Consider the following 20,743-nt stretch of genomic DNA (forward strand, 5'->3'; position numbering starts at 1 on the left):
GGAGAGCTAGATAGATAGCATTGCATTACATTACATTACATGGCAATGCAATGCACAGTTGCTGAAGTTGAACCAAAATGAGCTTGTCATCTGGCTTCTGCAACTTTTAACATGAAAAATCCAATGAGGAGAAGAAAAGCAAAGCCAAAGAGTCCATCCCAAAATCCGACAAACAAGCAAAATGAACAAAAAGCATTGAATTCAATTCTTTCTGATTTTAGAAACTGCATTAAAGAAGGGGTGCACCGGTCCTGGAGATACTGCAATACCAGGTCAATGCGTGGAGTGGACAGAGCAAGCTCTTTTTCCATCTCCCTGTTCTAAAAATCCATTTAATATATGGTCTCCAGATAGGGGACGTATCAGATATTAAACTGATAAGAACAGATACTACACTTGATCTTAGCCAAAAGGCCGAGAAGCGATAACCAGAATTGGTTTCCGACTACGGTGCCACCCAAGGAATCTGAAAAGTCCATTTGTGGAGATGGCCACCTGGACTCCCGTTAAGAAGACATGCTGTCAACCTCTAGATCCCTCACATGCCTGCACTTTTCGGCTTGCTGCTGCTGCAATCCACGCGTTTTAGATCTGCATAACTCCACCTCTTTTAGCACAGTACCCTCAACCCCCGGCTGTTCCCACCCGCCTCAACACCGTTGGAAGGGAGGAGAACCAATTAAGGCGGGGGGGGGGGGGTGGAACGAGCAGCTGTCTACCCTTAGCAGGAGGGTTGCTGATTAATTACCTCTCCTGCTGCTGCTGCTGCTGGCTGTCCAGCAGCAGACTGAAGGTGGCTGCTGCTGTGCGCAGGTATATAAAGGCTCAGAGCCTATTATGACACGCGCAGCCAGCGTTCCATTGCCACATTCCGTCTACTGCAGGCGGGATACCTGGATGGCTGAATGTCACTGAGAAGCTCACAGAGACCGCCATAAGCAACAGTTTAAAAGAATGCCACAGACTAATCAACCAAACTTTTTGGGTTGGTTTCTCTTTTATAGTCTGCAGGCATTAAATGAAAGAAGTCAGTGTTCCAGCAGAGGGAGACAACGTTTCAGAAAAGGCATTGTAGCAAACCAAAAAAGAAATTTTAAGCGCAGCAGAGTAACCAGCTCACATACCTGTTAGCTCAGGTGAGTTTAAAAGGCTGCTGTTGATAACAAGGGCATTTGCTAAATAGATGGTGTGTGTGCAACAATATACTGAAAGGTCAATTATATTGTGCAGCTTATCTCACCACCTGTAGTTATTTAGGTGAAAGCTCCAAAATGCTTGCCTAATATGTCTGTTTATCCAAAAGGAAGTATAGAGGGAGAGCTAGATAGATAGCATTGCATTACATTACATTACATGGCAATGCAATGCACAGTTGCTGAAGTTGAACCAAAATGAGCTTGTCATCTGGCTTCTGCAACTTTTAACATGAAAAATCCAATGAGGAGAAGAAAAGCAAAGCCAAAGAGTCCATCCCAAAATCCGACAAACAAGCAAAATGAACAAAAAGCATTGAATTCAATTCTTTCTGATTTTAGAAACTGCATTAAAGAAGGGGTGCACCGGTCCTGGAGATACTGCAATACCAGGTCAATGCGTGGAGTGGACAGAGCAAGCTCTTTTTCCATCTCCCTGTTCTAAAAATCCATTTAATATATGGTCCCCAGATAGGGGACGTATCAGATATTAAACTGATAAGAACAGATACTACACTTGATCTTAGCCAAAAGGCCGAGAAGCGATAACCAGAATTGGTTTCCGACTACGGTGCCACCCAAGGATTCTGAAAAGTCCATTTGTGGAGATGGCCACCTGGACTCCCGTTAAGAAGACATGCTGTCAACCTCTAGATCCCTCACATGCCTGCACTTTACGGCTTGCTGCTGCTGCAATCCACGCGTTTTAGATCTGCATAACTCCACCTCTTTTAGCACAGTACCCTCAACCCCCGGCTGTTCCCACCCGCCTCAACACCGTTGGAAGGGAGGAGAACCAATTAAGGCGGGGGGGGGGGGTGGAACGAGCAGCTGTCTACCCTTAGCAGGAGGGTTGCTGATTAATTACCTCTCCTGCTGCTGCTGCTGCTGGCTGTCCAGCAGCAGACTGAAGGTGGCTGCTGCTGTGCGCAGGTATATAAAGGCTCAGAGCCTATTATGACACGCGCAGCCAGCGTTCCATTGCCACATTCCGTCTACTGCAGGCGGGATACCTGGATGGCTGAATGTCACTGTGAAGCTCACAGAGACCGCCATAAGCAACAGTTTAAAAGAATGCCACAGACTAATCAACCAAACTTTTTGGGTTGGTTTCTCTTTTATAGTCTGCAGGCATTAAATGAAAGAAGTCAGTGTTCCAGCAGAGGGAGACAACGTTTCAGAAAAGGCATTGTAGCAAACCAAAAAAGAAATTTTAAGCGCAGCAGAGTAACCAGCTCACATACCTGTTAGCTCAGGTGAGTTTAAAAGGCTGCTGTTGATAACAAGGGCATTTGCTAAATAGATGGTGTGTGTGCAACAATATACTGAAAGGTCAATTATATTGTGCAGCTTATCTCACCACCTGTAGTTATTTAGGTGAAAGCTCCAAAATGCTTGCCTAATATGTCTGTTTATCCAAAAGGAAGTATAGAGGGAGAGCTAGATAGATAGCATTGCATTACATTACATTACATGGCAATGCAATGCACAGTTGCTGAAGTTGAACCAAAATGAGCTTGTCATCTGGCTTCTGCAACTTTTAACATGAAAAATCCAATGAGGAGAAGAAAAGCAAAGCCAAAGAGTCCATCCCAAAATCCGACAAACAAGCAAAATGAACAAAAAGCATTGAATTCAATTCTTTCTGATTTTAGAAACTGCATTAAAGAAGGGGTGCACCGGTCCTGGAGATACTGCAATACCAGGTCAATGCGTGGAGTGGACAGAGCAAGCTCTTTTTCCATCTCCCTGTTCTAAAAATCCATTTAATATATGGTCCCCAGATAGGGGACGTATCAGATATTAAACTGATAAGAACAGATACTACACTTGATCTTAGCCAAAAGGCCGAGAAGCGATAACCAGAATTGGTTTCCGACTACGGTGCCACCCAAGGATTCTGAAAAGTCCATTTGTGGAGATGGCCACCTGGACTCCCGTTAAGAAGACATGCTGTCAACCTCTAGATCCCTCACATGCCTGCACTTTTCGGCTTGCTGCTGCTGCAATCCACGCGTTTTAGATCTGCATAACTCCACCTCTTTTAGCACAGTACCCTCAACCCCCGGCTGTTCCCACCCGCCTCAACACCGTTGGAAGGGAGGAGAACCAATTAAGGCGGGGGGGGGGGTGGAACGAGCAGCTGTCTACCCTTAGCAGGAGGGTTGCTGATTAATTACCTCTCCTGCTGCTGCTGCTGCTGGCTGTCCAGCAGCAGACTGAAGGTGGCTGCTGCTGTGCGCAGGTATATAAAGGCTCAGAGCCTATTATGACACGCGCAGCCAGCGTTCCATTGCCACATTCCGTCTACTGCAGGCGGGATACCTGGATGGCTGAATGTCACTGAGAAGCTCACAGAGACCGCCATAAGCAACAGTTTAAAAGAATGCCACAGACTAATCAACCAAACTTTTTGGGTTGGTTTCTCTTTTATAGTCTGCAGGCATTAAATGAAAGAAGTCAGTGTTCCAGCAGAGGGAGACAACGTTTCAGAAAAGGCATTGTAGCAAACCAAAAAAGAAATTTTAAGCGCAGCAGAGTAACCAGCTCACATACCTGTTAGCTCAGGTGAGTTTAAAAGGCTGCTGTTGATAACAAGGGCATTTGCTAAATAGATGGTGTGTGTGCAACAATATACTGAAAGGTCAATTATATTGTGCAGCTTATCTCACCACCTGTAGTTATTTAGGTGAAAGCTCCAAAATGCTTGCCTAATATGTCTGTTTATCCAAAAGGAAGTATAGAGGGAGAGCTAGATAGATAGCATTGCATTACATTACATAACATGGCAATGCAATGCACAGTTGCTGAAGTTGAACCAAAATGAGCTTGTCATCTGGCTTCTGCAACTTTTAACATGAAAAATCCAATGAGGAGAAGAAAAGCAAAGCCAAAGAGTCCATCCCAAAATCCGACAAACAAGCAAAATGAACAAAAAGCATTGAATTCAATTCTTTCTGATTTTAGAAACTGCATTAAAGAAGGGGTGCACCGGTCCTGGAGATACTGCAATACCAGGTCAATGCGTGGAGTGGACAGAGCAAGCTCTTTTTCCATCTCCCTGTTCTAAAAATCCATTTAATATATGGTCCCCAGATAGGGGACGTATCAGATATTAAACTGATAAGAACAGATACTACACTTGATCTTAGCCAAAAGGCCGAGAAGCGATAACCAGAATTGGTTTCCGACTACGGTGCCACCCAAGGATTCTGAAAAGTCCATTTGTGGAGATGGCCACCTGGACTCCCGTTAAGAAGACATGCTGTCAACCTCTAGATCCCTCACATGCCTGCACTTTTCGGCTTGCTGCTGCTGCAATCCACGCGTTTTAGATCTGCATAACTCCACCTCTTTTAGCACAGTACCCTCAACCCCCGGCTGTTCCCACCCGCCTCAACACCGTTGGAAGGGAGGAGAACCAATTAAGGCGGGGGGGGGGGGTGGAACGAGCAGCTGTCTACCCTTAGCAGGAGGGTTGCTGATTAATTACCTCTCCTGCTGCTGCTGCTGCTGGCTGTCCAGCAGCAGACTGAAGGTGGCTGCTGCTGTGCGCAGGTATATAAAGGCTCAGAGCCTATTATGACACGCGCAGCCAGCGTTCCATTGCCACATTCCGTCTACTGCAGGCGGGATACCTGGATGGCTGAATGTCACTGAGAAGCTCACAGAGACCGCCATAAGCAACAGTTTAAAAGAATGCCACAGACTAATCAACCAAACTTTTTGGGTTGGTTTCTCTTTTATAGTCTGCAGGCATTAAATGAAAGAAGTCAGTGTTCCAGCAGAGGGAGACAACGTTTCAGAAAAGGCATTGTAGCAAACCAAAAAAGAAATTTTAAGCGCAGCAGAGTAACCAGCTCACATACCTGTTAGCTCAGGTGAGTTTAAAAGGCTGCTGTTGATAACAAGGGCATTTGCTAAATAGATGGTGTGTGTGCAACAATATACTGAAAGGTCAATTATATTGTGCAGCTTATCTCACCACCTGTAGTTATTTAGGTGAAAGCTCCAAAATGCTTGCCTAATATGTCTGTTTATCCAAAAGGAAGTATAGAGGGAGAGCTAGATAGATAGCATTGCATTACATTACATTACATGGCAATGCAATGCACAGTTGCTGAAGTTGAACCAAAATGAGCTTGTCATCTGGCTTCTGCAACTTTTAACATGAAAAATCCAATGAGGAGAAGAAAAGCAAAGCCAAAGAGTCCATCCCAAAATCCGACAAACAAGCAAAATGAACAAAAAGCATTGAATTCAATTCTTTCTGATTTTAGAAACTGCATTAAAGAAGGGGTGCACCGGTCCTGGAGATACTGCAATACCAGGTCAATGCGTGGAGTGGACAGAGCAAGCTCTTTTTCCATCTCCCTGTTCTAAAAATCCATTTAATATATGGTCCCCAGATAGGGGACGTATCAGATATTAAACTGATAAGAACAGATACTACACTTGATCTTAGCCAAAAGGCCGAGAAGCGATAACCAGAATTGGTTTCCGACTACGGTGCCACCCAAGGATTCTGAAAAGTCCATTTGTGGAGATGGCCACCTGGACTCCCGTTAAGAAGACATGCTGTCAACCTCTAGATCCCTCACATGCCTGCACTTTTCGGCTTGCTGCTGCTGCAATCCACGCGTTTTAGATCTGCATAACTCCACCTCTTTTAGCACAGTACCCTCAACCCCCGGCTGTTCCCACCCGCCTCAACACCGTTGGAAGGGAGGAGAACCAATTAAGGCGGGGGGGGGGGTGGAACGAGCAGCTGTCTACCCTTAGCAGGAGGGTTGCTGATTAATTACCTCTCCTGCTGCTGCTGCTGCTGGCTGTCCAGCAGCAGACTGAAGGTGGCTGCTGCTGTACACAGGTATATAAAGGCTCAGAGCCTATTATGACACGCGCAGCCAGCGTTCCATTGCCACATTCCGTCTACTGCAGGCGGGATACCTGGATGGCTGAATGTCACTGAGAAGCTCACAGAGACCGCCGTAAGCAACAGTTTAAAAGAATGCCACAGACTAATCAACCAAACTTTTTGGGTTGGTTTCTCTTTATAGTCTGCAGGCATTAAATGAAAGAAGTCAGTGTTCCAGCAGAGGGAGACAACGTTTCAGAAAAGGCATTGTAGCAAACCAAAAAAGAAATTTTAAGCGCAGCAGAGTAACCAGCTCACATACCTGTTAGCTCAGGTGAGTTTAAAAGGCTGCTGTTGATAACAAGGGCATTTGCTAAATAGATGGTGTGTGTGCAACAATATACTGAAAGGTCAATTATATTGTGCAGCTTATCTCACCACCTGTAGTTATTTAGGTGAAAGCTCCAAAATGCTTGCCTAATATGTCTGTTTATCCAAAAGGAAGTATAGAGGGAGAGCTAGATAGATAGCATTGCATTACATTACATTACATGGCAATGCAATGCACAGTTGCTGAAGTTGAACCAAAATGAGCTTGTCATCTGGCTTCTGCAACTTTTAACATGAAAAATCCAATGAGGAGAAGAAAAGCAAAGCCAAAGAGTCCATCCCAAAATCCGACAAACAAGCAAAATGAACAAAAAGCATTGAATTCAATTCTTTCTGATTTTAGAAACTGCATTAAAGAAGGGGTGCACCGGTCCTGGAGATACTGCAATACCAGGTCAATGCGTGGAGTGGACAGAGCAAGCTCTTTTTCCATCTCCCTGTTCTAAAAATCCATTTAATATATGGTCCCCAGATAGGGGACGTATCAGATATTAAACTGATAAGAACAGATACTACACTTGATCTTAGCCAAAAGGCCGAGAAGCGATAACCAGAATTGGTTTCCGACTACGGTGCCACCCAAGGATTCTGAAAAGTCCATTTGTGGAGATGGCCACCTGGACTCCCGTTAAGAAGACATGCTGTCAACCTCTAGATCCCTCACATGCCTGCACTTTTCGGCTTGCTGCTGCTGCAATCCACGCGTTTTAGATCTGCATAACTCCACCTCTTTTAGCACAGTACCCTCAACCCCCGGCTGTTCCCACCCGCCTCAACACCGTTGGAAGGGAGGAGAACCAATTAAGGCGGGGGGGGGGTGGAACGAGCAGCTGTCTACCCTTAGCAGGAGGGTTGCTGATTAATTACCTCTCCTGCTGCTGCTGCTGGCTGTCCAGCAGCAGACTGAAGGTGGCTGCTGCTGTGCGCAGGTATATAAAGGCTCAGAGCCTATTATGACACGCGCAGCAAGCGTTCCATTGCCACATTCCGTCTACTGCAGGCGGGATACCTGGATGGCTGAATGTCACTGAGAAGCTCACAGAGACCGCCATAAGCAACAGTTTAAAAGAATGCCACAGACTAATCAACCAAACTTTTTGGGTTGGTTTCTCTTTTATAGTCTGCAGGCATTAAATGAAAGAAGTCAGTGTTCCAGCAGAGGGAGACAACGTTTCAGAAAAGGCATTGTAGCAAGCCAAAAAAGAAATTTTAAGCGCAGCAGAGTAACCAGCTCACATACCTGTTAGCTCAGGTGAGTTTAAAAGGCTGCTGTTGATAACAAGGGCATTTGCTAAATAGATGGTGTGTGTGCAACAATATACTGAAAGGTCAATTATATTGTGCAGCTTATCTCACCACCTGTAGTTATTTAGGTGAAAGCTCCAAAATGCTTGCCTAATATGTCTGTTTATCCAAAAGGAAGTATAGAGGGAGAGCTAGATAGATAGCATTGCATTACATTACATTACATGGCAATGCAATGCACAGTTGCTGAAGTTGAACCAAAATGAGCTTGTCATCTGGCTTCTGCAACTTTTAACATGAAAATCCAATGAGGAGAAGAAAAGCAAAGCCAAAGAGTCCATCCCAAAATCCGACAAACAAGCAAAATGAACAAAAAGCATTGAATTCAATTCTTTCTGATTTTAGAAACTGCATTAAAGAAGGGGTGCACCGGTCCTGGAGATACTGCAATACCAGGTCAATGCGTGGAGTGGACAGAGCAAGCTCTTTTCCCATCTCCCTGTTCTAAAAATCCATTTAATATATGGTCCCCAGATAGGGGACGTATCAGATATTAAACTGATAAGAACAGATACTACACTTGATCTTAGCCAAAAGGCCGAGAAGCGATAACCAGAATTGGTTTCCGACTACGGTGCCACCCAAGGATTCTGAAAAGTCCATTTGTGGAGATGGCCACCTGGACTCCCGTTAAGAAGACATGCTGTCAACCTCTAGATCCCTCACATGCCTGCACTTTTCGGCTTGCTGCTGCTGCAATCCACGCGTTTTAGATCTGCATAACTCCACCTCTTTTAGCACAGTACCCTCAACCCCCGGCTGTTCCCACCCGCCTCAACACCGTTGGAAGGGAGGAGAACCAATTAAGGCGGGGGGGGGGTGGAACGAGCAGCTGTCTACCCTTAGCAGGAGGGTTGCTGATTAATTACCTCTCCTGCTGCTGCTGCTGCTGGCTGTCCAGCAGCAGACTGAAGGTGGCTGCTGCTGTGCGCAGGTATATAAAGGCTCAGAGCCTATTATGACACGCGCAGCCAGCGTTCCATTGCCACATTCCGTCTACTGCAGGCGGGATACCTGGATGGCTGAATGTCACTGAGAAGCTCACAGAGACCGCCATAAGCAACAGTTTAAAAGAATGCCACAGACTAATCAACCAAACTTTTTGGGTTGGTTTCTCTTTTATAGTCTGCAGGCATTAAATGAAAGAAGTCAGTGTTCCAGCAGAGGGAGACAACGTTTCAGAAAAGGCATTGTAGCAAACCAAAAAAGAAATTTTAAGCGCAGCAGAGTAACCAGCTCACATACCTGTTAGCTCAGGTGAGTTTAAAAGGCTGCTGTTGATAACAAGGGCATTTGCTAAATAGATGGTGTGTGTGCAACAATATACTGAAAGGTCAATTATATTGTGCAGCTTATCTCACCACCTGTAGTTATTTAGGTGAAAGCTCCAAAATGCTTGCCTAATATGTCTGTTTATCCAAAAGGAAGTATAGAGGGAGAGCTAGATAGATAGCATTGCATTACATTACATTATGTAACATACCTGGCGGCGTCCTTGCATAGTGGTCCATCTCCCACTGTGCAGGAGCGCGCACTTGATCTCCTGTCCAGAATGTCTCTCTGGCTTCCCTCCATGCTGTCTGTTTGTGTCTGTCTCTGCTGCTTAAGGGCGGCGCCCGATCACTTCCTGCTTTTTGTACCTGCTGTGGGTCACACCCCTTGTGCGTCCTCAGCCTATTGCTGTCTGACACTTGGTATATAGCTCAGCAGCTCCCTTCTATCCCTGCCTGAGCATAGTGTTTCCTTCAGTGTGTGCTTGCACTCTGAAGGTGCCAGGTCCCGTCTTTGTTTCCTTGTCTGCCTTTCCTGGAGGCTGTATTTCCAGGCCTGTCTGAACTTAGTCCTGTATGTCTCCTGCTTTGCGGTATCAGCTCCCGTGTCTGAACTGAGTCCTGTATGTCTCCTGCTTTGCGGTATTAGTTCCCGTGTCTGAACTGAGTCCTGTATGTCTCCTGCTTTGCGGTATCAGCTCCCGTGTCTGAACTGTGTCCTGTATGTCTCCTGCTTTATCAGCTCCCGTGTCTGAACTGAGTCCTGTATGTCTCCTGCTTTGCGGTATTTGTTCCCGTGTCTGAACTGAGTCCTTTCTGTGTATCTTGTCTGTCCTGTCTGAACACGCTCCTAGCCTGTTCCTCCCGCCTTCTAGGGGCCGATTACCTAGACCCGCTCCTGTATCTTGTCTGTCCTGTCTGAACACACTCCTTGCCTGTTCGTCCCGCCTCTCTGGGGGCAGTATTCCCAGACCCGCTCCTGTATCCCGCTGCAGTGTCGGTCTCCTCCGTACACTCAGTTCCAGTCTGAACTCTCTCCTATCCTTTACCTGTTTTGCCTCTATGTCCGTTCCCTTCCTTTTTCTGCAGAGTCTGAACTCGTACCTAACTCCTGCCTGTTGTCTCTGTACTCCCGTTTGTGAGTTTGTGGTCCACTCGCTACTTCACTGCAAGTACCCTGTGGGTGTCTGGCTCTGTCTTTCCCTTCCTGTCTGTTCCGTGTGAACAGAGTCCTGTCCTGCCCTGCTTCTGCCCGCTGCTCCGGCAGTCCTGTCCTGCCCTGCTTCTGCCCGCTGCTCCGGCATTCCTGTCCTGCCCTGCTTCTGCCCGCTGCTCCGGCAGTCCTGTCCTGCCCTGCTTCTGCCCGCTGCTCCGGCAGTCCTGTCCTGCCCTGCCTGTACCCCTCTGCCTGTATTATTCCTGAGTCCCAGTGTGTACTGGGTCCTATCCCGCCTGTGTTCCTACCTGCTAGTGCCTCCCTGTCTGCACTCTTGCTGTGCTTGCCTGTACCCCCCCTGCCTGCATACCAGTCGTGCCTGCCTATACCCACCAGTCTGTGTGCCAGCCTACCAGCCTGTTCCAGTAATCCCTGTGTGGGTCAACCCCCGTGTCCGGAGTTTGACCTGGAGTAGCACCTGGTCCCTCTGCCCGGTTTCTCCCTGGTGCACTGGCGTCGTATGCCGTCGTGCCATCTTGGTCGGATCGGCCAGATACTTAGTCACGCCCCTCCAGGCACTCTCCGGTTCATGGTCCAGTGGAACCACTACAACCGCACACGCCAGTCTGTCCGGGCGTGTGCATAACACATTACATGGCAATGCAATGCACAGTTGCTGAAGTTGAACCAAAATGAGCTTGTCATCTGGCTTCTGCAACTTTTAACATGAAAAATCCAATGAGGAGAAGAAAAGCAAAGCCAAAGAGTCCATCCCAAAATCCGACAAACAAGCAAAATGAACAAAAAGCATTGAATTCAATTCTTTCTGATTTTAGAAACTGCATTAAAGAAGGGGTGCACCGGTCCTGGAGATACTGCAATACCAGGTCAATGCGTGGAGTGGACAGAGCAAGCTCTTTTTCCATCTCCCTGTTCTAAAAATCCATTTAATATATGGTCCCCAGATAGGGGACGTATCAGATATTAAACTGATAAGAACAGATACTACACTTGATCTTAGCCAAAAGGCCGAGAAGCGATAACCAGAATTGGTTTCCGACTACGGTGCCACCCAAGGATTCTGAAAAGTCCATTTGTGGAGATGGCCACCTGGACTCCCGTTAAGAAGACATGCTGTCAACCTCTAGATCCCTCACATGCCTGCACTTTTCGGCTTGCTGCTGCTGCAATCCACGCGTTTTAGATCTGCATAACTCCACCTCTTTTAGCACAGTACCCTCAACCCCCGGCTGTTCCCACCCGCCTCAACACCGTTGGAAGGGAGGAGAACCAATTAAGGCGGGGGGGGGGGTGGAACGAGCAGCTGTCTACCCTTAGCAGGAGGGTTGCTGATTAATTACCTCTCCTGCTGCTGCTGCTGGCTGTCCAGCAGCAGACTGAAGGTGGCTGCTGCTGTGCGCAGGTATATAAAGGCTCAGAGCCTATTATGACACGCGCAGCCAGCGTTCCATTGCCACATTCCGTCTACTGCAGGCGGGATACCTGGATGGCTGAATGTCACTGAGAAGCTCACAGAGACCGCCATAAGCAACAGTTTAAAAGAATGCCACAGACTAATCAACCAAACTTTTTGGGTTGGTTTCTCTTTTATAGTCTGCAGGCATTAAATGAAAGAAGTCAGTGTTCCAGCAGAGGGAGACAACGTTTCAGAAAAGGCATTGTAGCAAACCAAAAAAGAAATTTTAAGCGCAGCAGAGTAACCAGCTCACATACCTGTTAGCTCAGGTGAGTTTAAAAGGCTGCTGTTGATAACAAGGGCATTTGCTAAATAGATGGTGTGTGTGCAACAATATACTGAAAGGTCAATTATATTGTGCAGCTTATCTCACCACCTGTAGTTATTTAGGTGAAAGCTCCAAAATGCTTGCCTAATATGTCTGTTTATCCAAAAGGAAGTATAGAGGGAGAGCTAGATAGATAGCATTGCATTACATTACATTACATGGCAATGCAATGCACAGTTGCTGAAGTTGAACCAAAATGAGCTTGTCATCTGGCTTCTGCAACTTTTAACATGAAAAATCCAATGAGGAGAAGAAAAGCAAAGCCAAAGAGTCCATCCCAAAATCCGACAAACAAGCAAAATGAACAAAAAGCATTGAATTCAATTCTTTCTGATTTTAGAAACTGCATTAAAGAAGGGGTGCACCGGTCCTGGAGATACTGCAATACCAGGTCAATGCGTGGAGTGGACAGAGCAAGCTCTTTTTCCATCTCCCTGTTCTAAAAATCCATTTAATATATGGTCCCCAGATAGGGGACGTATCAGATATTAAACTGATAAGAACAGATACTACACTTGATCTTAGCCAAAAGGCCGAGAAGCGATAACCAGAATTGGTTTCCGACTACGGTGCCACCCAAGGATTCTGAAAAGTCCATTTGTGGAGATGGCCACCTGGACTCCCGTTAAGAAGACATGCTGTCAACCTCTAGATCCCTCACATGCCTGCACTTTTCGGCTTGCTGCTGCTGCAATCCACGCGTTTTAGATCTGCATAACTCCACCTCTTTTAGCACAGTACCCTCAACCCCCGGCTGTTCCCACCCGCCTCAACACCGTTGGAAGGGAGGAGAACCAATTAAGGCGGGGGGGGGGTGGAACGAGCAGCTGTCTACCCTTAGCAGGAGGGTTGCTGATTAATTACCTCTCCTGCTGCTGCTGCTGCTGGCTGTCCAGCAGCAGACTGAAGGTGGCTGCTGCTGTGCGCAGGTATATAAAGGCTCAGAGCCTATTATGACCCGCGCAGCCAGCGTTCCATTGCCACATTCCGTCTACTGCAGGCGGGATACCTGGATGGCTGAATGTCACTGAGAAGCTCACAGAGACCGCCATAAGCAACAGTTTAAAAGAATGCCACAGACTAATCAACCAAACTTTTTGGGTTGGTTTCTCTTTTATAGTCTGCAGGCATTAAATGAAAGAAGTCAGTGTTCCAGCAGAGGGAGACAACGTTTCAGAAAAGGCATTGTAGCCAACCAAAAAAGAAATTTTAAGCGCAGCAGAGTAACCAGCTCACATACCTGTTAGCTCAGGTGAGTTTAAAAGGCTGCTGTTGATAACAAGGGCATTTGCTAAATAGATGGTGTGTGTGCAACAATATACTGAAAGGTCAATTATATTGTGCAGCTTATCTCACCACCTGTAGTTATTTAGGTGAAAGCTCCAAAATGCTTGCCTAATATGTCTGTTTATCCAAAAGGAAGTATAGAGGGAGAGCTAGATAGATAGCATTGCATTACATTACATTACATGGCAATGCAATGCACAGTTGCTGAAGTTGAACCAAAATGAGCTTGTCATCTGGCTTCTGCAACTTTTAACATGAAAAATCCAATGAGGAGAAGAAAAGCAAAGCCAAAGAGTCCATCCCAAAATCCGACAAACAAGCAAAATGAACAAAAAGCATTGAATTCAATTCTTTCTGATTTTAGAAACTGCATTAAAGAAGGGGTGCACCGGTCCTGGAGATACTGCAATACCAGGTCAATGCGTGGAGTGGACAGAGCAAGCTCTTTTTCCATCTCCCTGTTCTAAAAATCCATTTAATATATGGTCCCCAGATAGGGGACGTATCAGATATTAAACTGATAAGAACAGATACTACACTTGATCTTAGCCAAAAGGCCGAGAAGCGATAACCAGAATTGGTTTCCGACTACGGTGCCACCCAAGGATTCTGAAAAGTCCATTTGTGGAGATGGCCACCTGGACTCCCGTTAAGAAGACATGCTGTCAACCTCTAGATCCCTCACATGCCTGCACTTTTCGGCTTGCTGCTGCTGCAATCCACGCGTTTTAGATCTGCATAACTCCACCTCTTTTAGCACAGTACCCTCAACCCCCGGCTGTTCCCACCCGCCTCAACACCGTTGGAAGGGAGGAGAACCAATTAAGGCGGGGGGGGGGGGGGGGTGGAACGAGCAGCTGTCTAGCCTTAGCAGGAGGGTTGCTGATTAATTACCTCTCCTGCTGCTGCTGCTGCTGGCTGTCCAGCAGCAGACTGAAGGTGGCTGCTGCTGTGCGCAGGTATATAAAGGCTCAGAGCCTATTATGACACGCGCAGCCAGCGTTCCATTGCCACATTCCGTCTACTGCAGGCGGGATACCTGGATGGCTGAATGTCACTGAGAAGCTCACAGAGACCGCCATAAGCAACAGTTTAAAAGAATGCCACAGACTAATCAACCAAACTTTTTGGGTTGGTTTCTCTTTTATAGTCTGCAGGCATTAAATGAAAGAAGTCAGTGTTCCAGCAGAGGGAGACAACGTTTCAGAAAAGGCATTGTAGCAAACCAAAAAAGAAATTTTAAGCGCAGCAGAGTAACCAGCTCACATACCTGTTAGCTCAGGTGAGTTTAAAAGGCTGCTGTTGATAACAAGGGCATTTGCTAAATAGATGGTGTGTGTGCAACAATATACTGAAAGGTCAATTATATTGTGCAGCTTATCTCACCACCTGTAGTTATTTAGGTGAAAGCTCCAAAATGCTTGCCTAATATGTCTGTTTATCCAAAAGGAAGTATAGAGGGAGAGCTAGATAGATAGCATTGCATTACATTACATTATGTAACATACCTGGCGGCGTCCTTGCATAGTGGTCCATCTCCCACTGTGCAGGAGCGCGCACTTGATCTCCTGTCCAGAATGTCTCTCTGGCTTCCCTCCATGCTGTCTGTTTGTGTCTGTCTCTGCTGCTTAAGGGCGGCGCCCGATCACTTCCTGCTTTTTGTACCTGCTGTGGGTCACACCCCTTGTGCGTCCTCAGCCTATTGCTGTCTGACACTTGGTATATAGCTCAGCAGCTCCCTTCTATCCCTGCCTGAGCATAGTGTTTCCTTCAGTGTGTGCTTGCACTCTGAAGGTGCCAGGTCCTGTCTTTGTTTCCTTGTCTGCCTTTCCTGGAGGCTGTATTTCCAGGCCTGTCTGAACTTAGTCCTGTATGTCTCCTGCTTTGCGGTATCAGCTCCCGTGTCTGAACTGAGTCCTGTATGTTTCCTGCTTTGCGGTATTAGTTCCCGTGTCTGAACTGAGTCCTGTATGTCTCCTGCTTTGCGGTATCAGCTCCCGTGTCTGAACTGTGTCCTGTATGTCTCCTGCTTTATCAGCTCCCGTGTCTGAACTGAGTCCTGTATGTCTCCTGCTTTGCGGTATTTGTTCCCGTGTCTGAACTGAGTCCTTTCTGTGTATCTTGTCTGTCCTGTCTGAACACGCTCCTAGCCTGTTCCTCCCGCCTTCTAGGGGCCGATTACCTAGACCCGCTCCTGTATCTTGTCTGTCCTGTCTGAACACGCTCCTTGCCTGTTCGTCCCGCCTCTCTGGGGGCAGTATTCCCAGACCCGCTCCTGTATCCCGCTGCAGTGTCGGTCTCCTCCGTACACTCAGTTCCAGTCTGAACTCTCTCCTATCCTTTACCTGTTTTGCCTCTATGTCCGTTCCCTTCCTTTTTCTGCAGAGTCTGAACTCGTACCTAACTCCTGCCTGTTGTCTCTGTACTCCCGTTTGTGAGTTTGTGGTCCACTCGCTACTTCACTGCAAGTACCCTGTGGGTGTCTGGCTCTGTCTTTCCCTTCCTGTCTGTTCCGTGTGAACAGAGTCCTGTCCTGCCCTGCTTCTGCCCGCTGCTCCGGCAGTCCTGTCCTGCCCTGCTTCTGCCCGCTGCTCCGGCAGTCCTGTCCTGCCCTGCTTCTGCCCGCTGCTCCGGCAGTCCTGTCCTGCCCTGCTTCTGCCCGCTGCTCCGGCAGTCCTGTCCTGCCCTGCCTGTACCCCTCTGCCTGTATTATTCCTGAGTCCCAGTGTGTACTGGGTCCTATCCCGCCTGTGTTCCTACCTGCTAGTGCCTCCCTGTCTGCACTCTTGCTGTGCTTGCCTGTACCCCCCCTGCCTGCATACCAGTCGTGCCTGCCTATACCCACCAGTCTGTGTGCCAGCCTACCAGCCTGTTCCAGTAATCCCTGTGTGGGTCAACCCCCGTGTCCGGAGTTTGACCTGGAGTAGCACCTGGTCCCTCTGCCCGGTTTCTCCCTGGTGCACTGGCGTCGTATGCCGTCGTGCCATCTTGGTCGGATCGGCCAGATACTTAGTCACGCCCCTCCAGGCACTCTCCGGTTCATGGTCCAGTGGAACCACTACAACCGCACACGCCAGTCTGTCCGGGCGTGTGCATAACAGCATGCTCAGGCCATGGTTCCCGTTGAGCCCCACGGCCTTCGCTCTCTGAGAAGTTTTTCCAGCGAATACATGCATTAAAATAAATAAATAAATTTTTTTTCCCTTAGCTGAGTTCCAGGCGAATTACGCACCGTCCAGATGGATCTATCAGCTCTCGTTCCTGCGGATCCGCCACGTTACTATGGGGATCCAAGACAGTGTCGTGCATTTGTGGAGCAATGCATGCTACACTTTAAGGCCTACCCTCTCTCTTTTCCTTCCGATTGGGCTAAAGTGGCCTTTATTATGTCTTACCTGGCGGGTGATGCCTTGGAATGGATCAACCCCCTATATGAAACACAGGATCCGATCCTCCTGGACCTAATGGCCTTCCTGGTGGCCTTTCTAATGGTCTTCGATGATCCTAACCCGGAGGCTCCTGCTGAAGCTTCACCTCCCAATATCCCGGAGCAGCCCCGATGGGTAATGTGTGTGGGTAGCGCAATAGTCCTCCAGCCCAATGAGACTACTGCCCACCCAGAATCCTCACAGGGTGACTACGCTTTCCGGAATACTTCTCTCAACCTCAAGAGGCAGTCCAGACGTGCTAGACTTAGAGGCAAGCCGTCACGCCAGGGTCTGTCCTCCCTGAGACCTCCTGACCCCAACCTTGAAGTCCCTACTGAAGCTTCATCTCCCTGTATCCCGGAGAAACCCCAATGGGTAATGTGCGTGGGTAGTGCACCAGTTCTCCTGCCCGAAGAGACTTCTGCCCATCCAGACTCCACACAGGAGAACTTCCTGCACCCGGCATCAGTTGCTTCTCTCTCTTTAACCGGTGTGCATGTCCAAGGATGCTCCAAAGCTGTGGTTACCTCAGAGTCTGTGCACCTCTACTACCTGGCGGAGGATCCCCTGTTGCCTCCAGAATCCTCCGGGATACCTCTCGATGACAAATGGAGAGAGACTTCTCTACACCCGGTACTCAATACTTTGTCCGCTTCGTCCTGTGAGCCTGACAATGGGTACCCCAAAGTGGTAGTTACCCCCGAGTCTCTACACCCCTCTGACCAGGCGGAGGATCTCCAGTTGTCTCCTGAACCCTTCGGGGTGCTACCTGGTAGCGAAAGGACAGAGACTCTCCTATACTCTGTACCTGATACCTCGCTCGCTTCGTCCAGTGAGTCCAACCTAGTGTACTCCGAAGCAGAGGTTACTCCCGAGTCTCTACACCACTCCGACCAGGCGGAGGACCTCCAGTTGTGTTCAGAACCCTTCGGGGTGCCACCTGGTGGTGAATGGACAGAGACTTTCCTATACTCGGTACCCGATACCTCGCCTGCTTCCTCCAGTGAGTCCGACCTAGTGTACTCTGAAGCAGTTGTTTTCTCTGAGCCTCTGCACTCTTCTGACCCGGCGGAGGACCTCCAGTTGTTTCCTGAATCCTCCGGGGTACCACCAGATAACAAAGAGACAGTGACTTTTCCTCATTATGTACCTGATAACCCGTCTATTTTTTCCTGTGAGCTTGACAAGATGTACCTCGAAGCAGAGATTACCCTCAAGTCTCTGTCCCCCTCCAACCCAGTGAACGACTGGTCCTCGAATTCCCTGCGGAAGATTCTGGCAGGCCTGAAGAAGAGGGGGCGTAAGGGGGGAGGTACTGTAACATACCTGGCGGCGTCCTTGCATAGTGGTCCATCTCCCACTGTGCAGGAGCGCGCACTTGATCTCCTGTCCAGAATGTCTCTCTGGCTTCCCTCCATGCTGTCTGTTTGTGTCTGTCTCTGCTGCTTAAGGGCGGCGCCCGATCACTTCCTGCTTTTTGTACCTGCTGTGGGTCACACCCCTTGTGCGTCCTCAGCCTATTGCTGTCTGACAATTGGTATGTAGCTCAGCAGCTCCCTTCTATCCCTGCCTGAGCATAGTGTTTCCTTCAGTGTGTGCTTGCACTCTGAAGGTGCCAGGTCCCGTCTTTGTTTCCTTGTCTGCCTTTCCTGGAGGCTGTATTTCCAGGCCTGTCTGAACTTAGTCCTGTATGTCTCCTGCTTTGCGGTATCAGCTCCCGTGTCTGAACTGAGTCCTGTATGTCTCCTGCTTTGCGGTATTAGTTCCCGTGTCTGAACTGAGTCCTGTATGTCTCCTGCTTTGCGGTATCAGCTCCCGTGTCTGAACTGTGTCCTGTATGTCTAATGCTTTATCAGCTCCCGTGTCTGAACTGAGTCCTGTATGTCTCCTGCTTTGCGGTATTTGTTCCCGTGTCTGAACTGAGTCCTTTCTGTGTATCTTGTCTGTCCTGTCTGAACACGCTCCTAGCCTGTTCCTCCCGCCTTCTAGGGGCCGATTACCTAGACCCGCTCCTGTATCTTGTCTGTCCTGTCTGAACACGCTCCTTGCCTGTTCGTCCCGCCTCTCTGGGGGCAGTATTCCCAGACCCGCTCCTGTATCCCGCTGCAGTGTCGGTCTCCTCCGTACACTCAGTTCCAGTCTGAACTCTCTCCTATCCTTTACCTGTTTTGCCTCTATGTCCGTTCCCTTCCTTTTTCTGCAGAGTCTGAACTCGTACCTAACTCCTGCCTGTTGTCTCTGTACTCCCGTTTGTGAGTTTGTGGTCCACTCGCTACTTCACTGCAAGTACCCTGTGGGTGTCTGGCTCTGTCTTTCCCTTCCTGTCTGTTCCGTGTGAACAGAGTCCTGTCCTGCCCTGCTTCTGCCCGCTGCTCCGGCAGTCCTGTCCTGCCCTGCTTCTGCCCGCTGCTCCGGCAGTCCTGTCCTGCCCTGCTTCTGCCCGCTGCTCCGGCAGTCCTGTCCTGCCCTGCTTCTGCCCGCTGCTCCGGCAGTCCTGTCCTGCCCTGCCTGTACCCCTCTGCCTGTATTATTCCTGAGTCCCAGTGTGTACTGGGTCCTATCCCGCCTGTGTTCCTACCTGCTAGTGCCTCCCTGTCTGCACACTTGCTGTGCTTGCCTATACCCCCCCTGCCTGCATACCAGTCGTGCCTGCCTATACCCACCAGTCTGTGTGCCAGCCTACCAGCCTGTTCCAGTAATCCCTGTGTGGGTCAACCCCCGTGTCCGGAGTTTGACCTGGAGTAGCACCTGGTCCCTCTGCCCGGTTTCTCCCTGGTGCACTGGCGTCGTATGCCGTCGTGCCATCTTGGTCGGATCGGCCAGATACTTAGTCACGCCCCTCCAGGCACTCTCCGGTTCATGGTCCAGTGGAACCACTACAACCGCACACGCCAGTCTGTCCGGGCGTGTGCATAACACATTACATGGCAATGCAATGCACAGTTGCTGAAGTTGAACCAAAATGAGCTTGTCATCTGGCTTCTGCAACTTTTAACATGAAAAATCCAATGAGGAGAAGAAAAGCAAAGCCAAAGAGTCCATCCCAAAATCCGACAAACAAGCAAAATGAACAAAAAGCATTGAATTCAATTCTTTCTGATTTTAGAAACTGCATTAAAGAAGGGGTGCACCGGTCCTGGAGATACTGCAATACCAGGTCAATGCGTGGAGTGGACAGAGCAAGCTCTTTTTCCATCTCCCTGTTCTAAAAATCCATTTAATATATGGTCCCCAGATAGGGGACGTATCAGATATTAAACTGATAAGAACAGATACTACACTTGATCTTAGCCAAAAGGCCGAGAAGCGATAACCAGAATTGGTTTCCGACTACGGTGCCACCCAAGGATTCTGAAAAGTCCATTTGTGGAGATGGCCACCTGGACTCCCGTTAAGAAGACATGCTGTCAACCTCTAGATCCCTCACATGCCTGCACTTTTCGGCTTGCTGCTGCTGCAATCCACGCGTTTTAGATCTGCATAACTCCACCTCTTTTAGCACAGTACCCTCAACCCCCGGCTGTTCCCACCCGCCTCAACACCGTTGGAAGGGAGGAGAACCAATTAAGGCGGGGGGGGGGGTGGAACGAGCAGCTGTCTACCCTTAGCAGGAGGGTTGCTGATTAATTACCTCTCCTGCTGCTGCTGCTGGCTGTCCAGCAGCAGACTGAAGGTGGCTGCTGCTGTGCGCAGGTATATAAAGGCTCAGAGCCTATTATGACACGCGCAGCCAGCGTTCCATTGCCACATTCCGTCTACTGCAGGCGGGATACCTGGATGGCTGAATGTCACTGAGAAGCTCACAGAGACCGCCATAAGCAACAGTTTAAAAGAATGCCACAGACTAATCAACCAAACTTTTTGGGTTGGTTTCTCTTTTATAGTCTGCAGGCATTAAATGAAAGAAGTCAGTGTTCCAGCAGAGGGAGACAACGTTTCAGAAAAGGCATTGTAGCAAACCAAAAAAGAAATTTTAAGCGCAGCAGAGTAACCAGCTCACATACCTGTTAGCTCAGGTGAGTTTAAAAGGCTGCTGTTGATAACAAGGGC

General features: G+C 48.5%; 11 non-coding genes across 11 annotated transcripts; all 11 read right to left on the bottom strand.

Annotated features, from left to right (window-relative positions):
- Window positions 1-235: 235 nt before the first annotated feature.
- LOC141210319 (U2 spliceosomal RNA) lies at window positions 236-426 on the bottom strand. Its single transcript, XR_012280491.1, has one exon. It is a non-coding gene; the product is annotated as a U2 spliceosomal RNA (small nuclear RNA).
- A 1,123-nt stretch (window positions 427-1,549) lies between these two features.
- On the bottom strand, window positions 1,550-1,740 carry LOC141208739 (U2 spliceosomal RNA). The gene has a single exon (XR_012278956.1). It is a non-coding gene; the product is annotated as a U2 spliceosomal RNA (small nuclear RNA).
- Window positions 1,741-2,862: 1,122 nt separating this feature from the next.
- Window positions 2,863-3,053, bottom strand: LOC141208740 (U2 spliceosomal RNA). Its single transcript, XR_012278957.1, has one exon. It is a non-coding gene; the product is annotated as a U2 spliceosomal RNA (small nuclear RNA).
- Window positions 3,054-4,174: 1,121 nt separating this feature from the next.
- Window positions 4,175-4,365, bottom strand: LOC141208741 (U2 spliceosomal RNA). Its single transcript, XR_012278958.1, has one exon. It is a non-coding gene; the product is annotated as a U2 spliceosomal RNA (small nuclear RNA).
- Window positions 4,366-5,487: 1,122 nt separating this feature from the next.
- Window positions 5,488-5,678, bottom strand: LOC141208743 (U2 spliceosomal RNA). The gene has a single exon (XR_012278960.1). It is a non-coding gene; the product is annotated as a U2 spliceosomal RNA (small nuclear RNA).
- Window positions 5,679-6,798: 1,120 nt separating this feature from the next.
- On the bottom strand, window positions 6,799-6,989 carry LOC141208744 (U2 spliceosomal RNA). Its single transcript, XR_012278961.1, has one exon. It is a non-coding gene; the product is annotated as a U2 spliceosomal RNA (small nuclear RNA).
- Window positions 6,990-8,105: 1,116 nt separating this feature from the next.
- Window positions 8,106-8,296, bottom strand: LOC141209897 (U2 spliceosomal RNA). The gene has a single exon (XR_012280085.1). It is a non-coding gene; the product is annotated as a U2 spliceosomal RNA (small nuclear RNA).
- Window positions 8,297-11,023: 2,727 nt separating this feature from the next.
- LOC141208745 (U2 spliceosomal RNA) lies at window positions 11,024-11,214 on the bottom strand. Its single transcript, XR_012278962.1, has one exon. It is a non-coding gene; the product is annotated as a U2 spliceosomal RNA (small nuclear RNA).
- A 1,118-nt stretch (window positions 11,215-12,332) lies between these two features.
- LOC141208746 (U2 spliceosomal RNA) lies at window positions 12,333-12,523 on the bottom strand. Its single transcript, XR_012278963.1, has one exon. It is a non-coding gene; the product is annotated as a U2 spliceosomal RNA (small nuclear RNA).
- A 1,120-nt stretch (window positions 12,524-13,643) lies between these two features.
- Window positions 13,644-13,834, bottom strand: LOC141208747 (U2 spliceosomal RNA). Its single transcript, XR_012278964.1, has one exon. It is a non-coding gene; the product is annotated as a U2 spliceosomal RNA (small nuclear RNA).
- Window positions 13,835-19,813: 5,979 nt separating this feature from the next.
- Window positions 19,814-20,004, bottom strand: LOC141208748 (U2 spliceosomal RNA). The gene has a single exon (XR_012278965.1). It is a non-coding gene; the product is annotated as a U2 spliceosomal RNA (small nuclear RNA).
- Between the last annotated feature and the right edge of the window lie 739 nt (window positions 20,005-20,743).

The sequence above is a fragment of the Phyllobates terribilis genome, unplaced genomic scaffold (genome assembly GCF_046119375.1).
Source record: "Phyllobates terribilis strain yellow unplaced genomic scaffold, ASM4611937v1 Scaffold_169__1_contigs__length_4117513, whole genome shotgun sequence".
Classification (NCBI taxonomy): domain Eukaryota; kingdom Metazoa; phylum Chordata; class Amphibia; order Anura; family Dendrobatidae; genus Phyllobates; species Phyllobates terribilis.